Here is an 8,219-nt window from a genome sequence, read left to right as displayed (position 1 = left end):
TGTGTGTGTGTTTATGTGTATGTGTGTGTGTGTGGTGTGTTTATGTGTATGTGTGTGTGTGTGGTGTGTTTATGTGTATGTGTGTGTGTGTGTGTGTTTATGTGTGTGTGTGTGTGTGTGTGTGTGTGTTTATGTGTGTGTATGTTTAATGGGAGTCTCACCATACTTCCCAGGCTGGGACTCAAAGTCCTGAGCTTGAGGGATCCTCCAGCCTCAGCCTCCCAAGTGCTGGGATTGCAAGCGTGTTTCATAACACATGGTCTTGTTATTGCTCTTTGCCAGTAATCTCTGTGGCGGTGAGTCTTGCAGCCATAGATAGCCAGAATGGGAAGGGGAGAGCCCCAAGCAGGCGAAGAGTGGGCAGAGATCTGAGGGGTCAGGGAGGCCTGTGTGAAGAGTGGAAGAGCCTTCTGCTTCGTGGGATGGCCCTGCTTTGGGTGGCCACTCCTCTGCCACCCTGGAACCCCACTGCAATGGCAGCAGGAATACTGGAAGCTAGCAAGCTGTTGGCATCATGTCACCTTATCAAGCCGGTGACACTTGAAACAGAGTAGGGGTTGGAGTGGAGTGCACCCCAGGAAGAAGACTCGAACCCCAGCAAGGCTGAAAGTTCCAGAGTTCCCTGAAAACAGAGGCATGAAGTGGTCTGAGAGAAGGGACATTTTGAGAGAGGCAATTGGACTTCCAGACTCCACTGCCTGCGCCAGCCTCTGCCCCAGGGAATGTGGTCCACTTCCACTGAGGCTGATCAGACAAGCTGGACCTGGGGACACTACAGAGGAGGGGGACCCATAGTGAAGAGGTGTGACAGGAAAGATTGCACCTTTAACAATGATGAAGTGACATTTCCACCAACAACCGGAAACTGACAGCTGAGAACATGGCGGGGACATGCGTCAGCTCAGTGACAGAGCTTGCCTAGCTCGTGTGAGGCCCTGGGTTTGCTCCAGCACAGCAAACAAAATAATAATGTAAAATTTTAAATGGCCTACCTAAAATGAAAAAAAAAATTAAAACAAACTCTAGATTCTAAAACGCGTACAAGAGGGTCTCCATAGGATCACCTCGTAGTGTGGCCTCCAGGTGACAGGTGTCACCCACAACCCAAAGCCACCAACCAGAGTTACCTAGATTCAGCCATAGTCACAGTGGTAGAAAAGCGGTCAAGCACAATAAAACACAGCTTCCCTGTCCCCCAGACTCCACACACAGAACCGCAAACTCAAGCCAACAAGAGCATGGACAACCAACTCTGAAGACACAGAAAATGCAAGAGACCCAGGAAAATGATAATAATGGGTACCCCACGGAGATACAAGAGGCTCTGTGAGGACCAACATCCAAGAAAGAAATGTCTCAAAATTTGGGGCTCACTTCTGGCATTTAGGATGTCGAGACTTTACCGCGCAGGCCTGCTTCCACAGAGAATTACCCAGCCCCAGTTCAACAGTGCTGGAGTCACGAGCCTCTGAGGCTGCCAAGCTGTGAGCAAAAGGTGCCCTCAGTCCCATTACGACATGCAAAATCCTAGATGAAGCCCCAAATACCATGAGCAGAGCTGAATCCTTGCTATACCTAAATTCCTACAGAATCATGAACATTAATAATAATAGATTGTTGTTTAAACCACTGTGCTCTGGAATGATTTATTATACAGTAGTGAGTGGCCAGAACACTATTTCTGCAAAATGCTGGAAACAAGTGATCTCCAACCTAGTATTCTATCTATACCCACGAAAAGTATTGGTCACACAGTCTTAGACTGAGCCCAGATTTTTACCTCTCTGGAATCAAGTATAGGAGTCAGTCAGAGTCAGGAAACAGGGTGCTGGCCACAAGTGGGGAGGTAGCTGGTCATCAGTGCACCCTGAAGACTGGGGGCTCCCACATCCTGCGGGAGGGAGGGTTGCACCTCTGGCAGAGGGAAAGCATGGGCTTGTGATGCCAAGGAAACCAAGCAAACAAGACCAGCGAAGGTGGGAGTGGAAGTCAGTCCTGGTGGGTGGCTCGCTGCTCTCCAACGAGCCCGTGCCCTGCCTGGCTCTGCTCTGGGGCTGGTGTGATGCCAGCCCACGTGCCCGCAGCTCTCGGGTGCTCCACAGATTTGGGTGCCTTCCTTTTGTGCCGGAGCTTGCACCGTCACTTTGGCTTTGCACTCTCATTGAAGTCACCATGGAGCTTGCTCTTGCTCCGGGACTCCATCCCCCATGCTCTGAGATTGAATGTAGAGACCAGAGCATAGCAACCAGGGCAGGGGCAAGGCTTGTGCTACAAATGAAGGCAAGGTCTGGGTTTGGGGCGATGGTTCGGGGTGGGGATGGCAGTGAGCGGATGGGAGTGGGGTCTAGGTGGAATGGATGGAGGTGGTGGTGTGATCATGGAGGTGGTGGTGTGATCATGGAGGTGGTGGTGTGATCATGGAGGTGGTGGTGCGATCATGGAGGTGGTGGTGTGATCATGGAGGTGGTGATGGTGGCAGGTGGATGAGAGTGGCGGGCAGCAGGGGGTGAGGCATGTGCCCTGTGAAGAAGATCCTGGGGCTTTCTTGCTGGCTGGGCACATGAAGGCCGGACATCTCCATGGGGCTATCATCACCTTGAGCCTAACTCCTCTGTCTTTTCTTCAATCCTTTCCCTTCTACTGGGAGTAAAGAAACAGCCACAGGCTGATCAGTCGCCAATGCATGCATGTGCAGTTCATCCCGGCCACAAAGGTCATCTCAGCCAATCTCCCAAGAAGGAAGTTTCTCCACCCAGCTCAGCACAGGGAAGGGAGTTGGCGGTGAAGGGCAGCGCTGGGCTGGCCCTTTGCACCCGCTATCGTGTCCTTAGCAAAGAAGTTTGGAAGGAACCCACTACCATCCATACTAGGACCCAATCCAGTGGGGTAAGGAGTGTGTGCCCATAACTCCAGCTACTTGAAGGGCGAGGCACGAGGGTTGAGAGTCCAAGTTAGCCTGGAAACAAGGGAGGACTGCACCTCAAGACAAAGTTTAAAAGGTCTGGAGCCACACATCAGTGGCATGCACAGGGCCCGGGGTTCCAAGCTCAGCAGGGGACAAATCTTTGTGCTCCCTTTTCAGGGCTTCAAGTGTCCCCTCTTCCTCCTCCTCTTCTTTCTTCTTCCTCCTCCCCCCTCCTGTTCTGATGTACCACATTTTCCCCTAGGCTCCGCAGTAGCCCCGGAGAGGTGAAGCTGATGAAAAGAAACCGAGCTGGAACCTTCCTTCCTTCTCCATGGCCACCAAAGTCCACTCACAGCCCCACTCCTGTTCACTGTTCATCCAAGTTGCTCCTCCTTCCCCCCATCCCATTCCCATAGTGTAACTCGGATGATAGGGACCCACGTCTGCACACTCGCGTGACATCTCCCCTGCCGGGTCACTAGCTCCTGGGAGGGAGTGCCGGCTCAGACACGCCTCTTTGCCCCTTGGAAACCTTAAACCTCTAGGGAAACTGGGTCTCCTGCCCAGCAATCCACAGCAGTCAGAGGCCATGCCCAGAGCTCCTTTGGGTCCTGCTCCCCACGCTGCCTGAGTTGACCCTAGGTCTCATGGTCTCATCCCTATCTTTGTCACTATGACTTTTCACAGCCATAGTCACTGATCATGATGAGGCCAAAGTTCTGCAGTTTGCAGCATCCTCTCCTGGATTCTGTCACTTAAGAAAGATGTGTCATGAGATCAGTACCAACTACCAAGTTCCAGATGACCTGCGTCACCTCGATGGACATAGTCACTCCCAAGACCCGCCTGTCCAAGGCTCATACTGGCTATGGGACACACTTCCTACCCTTGGCAAGCCAAGTCCTTAGAGGACCTGGGTCTCTTCCACAGGTGGCTCTCTTCCCCTCTCATGGTGTCCTATCCGCAGTCCACACCCTGCATGCTCACTCTAGATTTGCATGTGTCTCCTCTGCCCCCAAAGGCCCTCTGGTGTCCCTCACCACTGTGCAAGTTCCGTCTATCCTTCAAGGCTCAGGTCACAAATGGAGCCTCTGGGACCCCCAGTCAGGGGACATTTGTTCCAGGACAGAAGGGAGAAGAAAGGGAGGGGAGGGGAGGTGCCTGCGGACTGGGACTAGGGAAATCCCCCTCCTTTTCTCCTGTGGAAAACCACAAATCAAACTTGGGTGTGAAGTGAGACCCCCTTTGATGTCACTATGCACCTGATACAGTCTGCTTCTCTAGATAGGAGGCTGGGCCTGGAACACAGCCAGTATCCCGTTACTCAGGAGGCGGGCTCTCCAGTTCTATGCTAGCCTGAGCTACAAAGAACGAAACTGTAAAAGAGAAAATCAGGGAGGGAGAAGCAGATGGGGATGATGGGGATAGAGAGAGGCAGAAAGAACAGATCTAGGCCCCAGAAATCCCAGGGCCTTGCTCCCAAATTCCCACTCACTTGGGGCTGAGCAGGAGGCTCTCTACCACAGCAGGGTAGCTCTGCGGGACAAACACTTCAAATGAGCCGGTGGGGAAGCTTGCTCACTCCCATCATGAAGATGTGAGACCCGTCTGGGGTGAGTAGTGGGCCAAATACCCTGATCTAATTATTATGACTTAATATGGATGTAGAAATGCTAAGCTGTACTTCATCAATCTATTCAATTAATTTGTGTCAGTTAAAAATATACAACTATCCATGCTGTAAAGTGTCTGAGAAAGATCAGGAGCATTAGGGGCTCCCGGTCACCCTATGACTCCCAGAGCCAGGCCTGACCCGGCACAGGCTCCTTCCTCTCAGCTCAGAGGGCGCTTTGGCCACACCTCACAAGACTCCAGGAAACCAAATGCCTCTAGAATTCGATCCAGTGGGAGTGAGGACCTCATACCTACCGAGGACTTCTGGGAGGGCTACAGGAGAACAGACCCCCTCCCCTGCTAAAAGCCCAGCCATGTTTCCCTACCCTACAGCTGCCCGACTCCTCCTCATCCCTAGCGCAGCTCCCTAAGCCCTTTCACTTCCGCTTTCTCTCACTCCTTCCCACAGCTGCTCTCCAGGAAACAGCTATTGTTTAGTTATTGTTCATGACCCTAAAAATAAATGCCAGTTCAGAGGGACAGCCAAGAACAAAGGAAAGAGGGTTAAATCCCAGCTGCAGGCAAGATTGGACACAGGTGCCCCTCTGATGACCCCACAAGGGTCGCTCCTGATCCCACCAGCCCAGGCAAATGGCCCAGCTGCAAAGATAGGGACCCAGGGATATTCTAACTTCCATTCCCCAGGGATACCAGGCTTTCTGTAGCCAGAGGCAATGCCACCACCCCCCAGCTGCTTCTTCTGGAAGACAGGAATGGATCAGGTCCCAGGTCTGAATCCAGCATTTCATACACTGTCCAGCACCAGGCAAACCTCCCTCTCCCTCAGCTTTGGTTCCCCTGCTGAGGAACAAGGTGAGGGTCAGGCTATGGCCCATGCTGATCAGAACATCAGTGTTCTCCGAAATTCTGCCTCAAGTCAGCCAGCAGGTAAGTCCTGTCTGAACAAGGGCTGGCCTGGCTGGGTCTCTACCCTGTAACCAGCTACGGTTGGGGATAGCACAGTCAGTACTCCCAGAGGTGACCCAGCACTCGACGCCTGAATCTGTGAGGGACAGCCTCCATACCGCTGCCCTGCCTGCTTCATGAGCCCTTCAGGGGCTACTAGTAGTACCACGCCCACTCTACAGATGCAGAAACTGAGGCCCAAAAGCAGTCAGCAGCCCACTCAGAGTATGAATGGAACTGAGAGAAGATCTAGCCCAGCAGAACGGAGGCGGGCTTTCCCACTCAGGTCCAGAGCCAGACTCAGCCCCTTCCTCCCTCCTTCTAGATAGCAGAAGAGGTGGCTAATTTCCTTCCTAGGGGGATCCTTCCCCTCTGTCTTGAAGGATCCCTTTGGCTGCTCCAAATACCCCCCAGTTACTTTGGAAGGCAGAACCGGGGGCTGCCACGGCCTGAAGAGGAGGTCTCAGCCCTACGCTCTAGAAGAAACAGGCTGCGCAGGTGACCTCACCGATTCAAACCCAGTTCTGCCCAACCCAGTAAAGTGGCTAGCGCCACAGCTAGCTCTGCCCGCTGGTGTTCCCCTGCCCTCTGCCCTGTGCCAGATGGCCAGCGAATGATTCTGAAGCATCCAAGGCTTGCCTCAATCCCAAGGACCCCAGCTTACCCCTGGATATGAGCCCCCGAAGCAGCTGAGCTGGATGGCCCCTCCCTGTGCCCTGGAAGGGGCACACAGGCAGTGATGTGCACCAGTCACAGGTGGGCACTGTCTGGAGCCAGCAGCCACACAGCTGCAGACTTTGGCACCATCTCCACCTCCTCTGAGCAATTATTAACCATGCAGAGACCACACCTCCTCAGAAGGCACTGGCTACAGCTGGAGCAGGCAAGGCCCCAGGACTGCAGTACTGGAGGGACAGGCAAGCCAACTGCTGGAGAAGGGGGACAGCCAGGTGCCCAGTCCGGGGTCCTGCTGCAAGCTGGAGATGGGGATGAGGATGAGGATAGCCAAAGGGCCACCAGGACCTCCTATTCTCTCCTGGCTGATCTTCAGTGGGTGGAACCTGTGGAGAAGGTAGGTGGGGAGATGGGGGGGGGGTGAGGGAACTTGTAATGATTCAACTATCAAGCACTGAGCCTCCAGGCCAACCCCTGAGGCTGGCATGAAGGGGGCACCCTGCCGCTTGAACGAGGCCCTCCCAGCCTGATATCTGTCCCCGCTAAGAAGGCCCTCATAGGGCAGGGCCAACACTGGGTGTAGTGGCCTATGCTCTTAATCCCAGTACTTAGAAGACAGAGGCAGGTAGATCCCTCTGAGTTCTAGGCCAGGCTGGTCTACATAACAAGTTCCAGACCAAATATAGTAACATATCATCTCAAAGAAACAAAAACAAAGAAAAAAAATTGAAGGACAGTACCCAGGGGCTCCACCCACTCACAATGGTGGCCTCTGATAGGGAAACAGGTCCCCACGTTCATTTCATCCTACTGTGCAATAGAAAGAGGCCTGCACCCCAGATCCCCAGCCTGCGTACCTCTTTCTAGCTGAGCGGCCTGGGGAATCTCTGCTCCCTCTGAATCCTGCTGTGTCCGCTTTGAGAGTCCAGTCTGTGAGTGCCACGCTTCAGAGAGCACCAGATCCACCAAAGGCTCATGGTTCTTTAAAGTCCTGGTGAAGGCTGTCCTCATGTCTCTGGGGAGGAGCTAGAATCTGCATTTATTGAGTACCTACTGTGTGCTTTACATTGTGTCTCATAGATGCTGGATGCCACAAGAATTAAGGATCATGGCTGGGCATGGTGGTGCATGCCTTTAATCCCAGCAGTTGGGAGGCAGAGACAGGAGAATTCAGTGACTTTGTGGTCAGCCTAGTGTACAAAGAAAGTTCCAGGGCAGTCATAGCTCCTAGACAGAGAAACCCTGCCTTGAAAAACAAAACCAAAACAAAACAAATTAACAAAAAAAAAAAAAAAAGAGAATTAAGGACTATGTTTGTGGTGCCCATCCCCAGAGGGAGCCTGAAGCCATGCCTGCTTCCCTTGACTGCTAGTGGCTGTGGGGAGCCCCCTGAGTCACAGGACAGAAAGTGCTGCCCTGTCTCTCCTCATTACTCTCCTTGGGCATCCTCCTCTGTGCTTCTCCCTGCCCATGAAGCATCCTCATCTCCCAGTCACGGCTACCAACGTCCAAAGAGCCCAAGAGCCCTTGCCCAGGTAATGGTCCTCTAGTTTCCTGTAGGAAACACACATGACTCCTCCATTCCATGCTAGGCATGTGGCTGAGGTCTAGGCAATCCGACTTAGAACCACAGCAAATGGACAGGTTTGCTTATAAGAATCAATGAGAAGCCTGGCATGGTGGCCTGTGGTTATAATCCCAGGTGCAGAGGAGGGGCAGGCCAGAGGATGACGAGTTCAAGGCCAGTCTGGGCTACATAGTGTGAAGAAAGAAAGAAAGAAAGAAAGAAAGAAAGAAAGAAAGAAAGAAAGGAAGGAAGGAAGGAAGGAAGGAAGGAAGGAAGGAAGGAAGGAAGGAAGGAAGGAAGGAAGGAAAGAAGGAAGGGAGGCTGGAGAGATGGCTCAGCGGTTAAGACTTCTCTTCTAGAGGACCCAGGTTCAATTCCCAGCACCCACATGGCAGCTCACAACTGTATGAAGATCCAATTCTAGAGGATCTGACACCTTCACACCAATGCACATAAAATAAAGTTAAATAAACCATAAAAAATTTAAAAAAA

General features: G+C 52.6%; 1 protein-coding gene across 2 annotated transcripts in view; it reads right to left on the bottom strand.

Moving 5' to 3' along the window:
- The window catches only part of Cdhr2 (cadherin related family member 2), a 35,276-nt gene extending 28,994 nt beyond the window's left edge, over positions 1–6,282 (bottom strand). For both annotated transcript variants that reach the window (XM_050144203.1, XM_050144204.1), the window contains exon 1: positions 6,150–6,282. The gene's annotated coding sequence lies outside the window, so the exon portion shown is untranslated. The remainder of the gene's footprint in view (positions 1–6,149) is intronic.
- Between the last annotated feature and the right edge of the window lie 1,937 nt (positions 6,283–8,219).

The sequence above is a fragment of the Alexandromys fortis genome, unplaced genomic scaffold, assembly GCF_014885135.2.
Source record: "Alexandromys fortis isolate MF-2015 unplaced genomic scaffold, M_Fortis_MF-2015_v1.1 scaffold_1, whole genome shotgun sequence".
NCBI lineage: Eukaryota > Metazoa > Chordata > Mammalia > Rodentia > Cricetidae > Alexandromys > Alexandromys fortis.
Note: the sequence above shows the minus strand (reverse complement) of the source record. Positions and strands in the feature narration are given on the sequence as shown.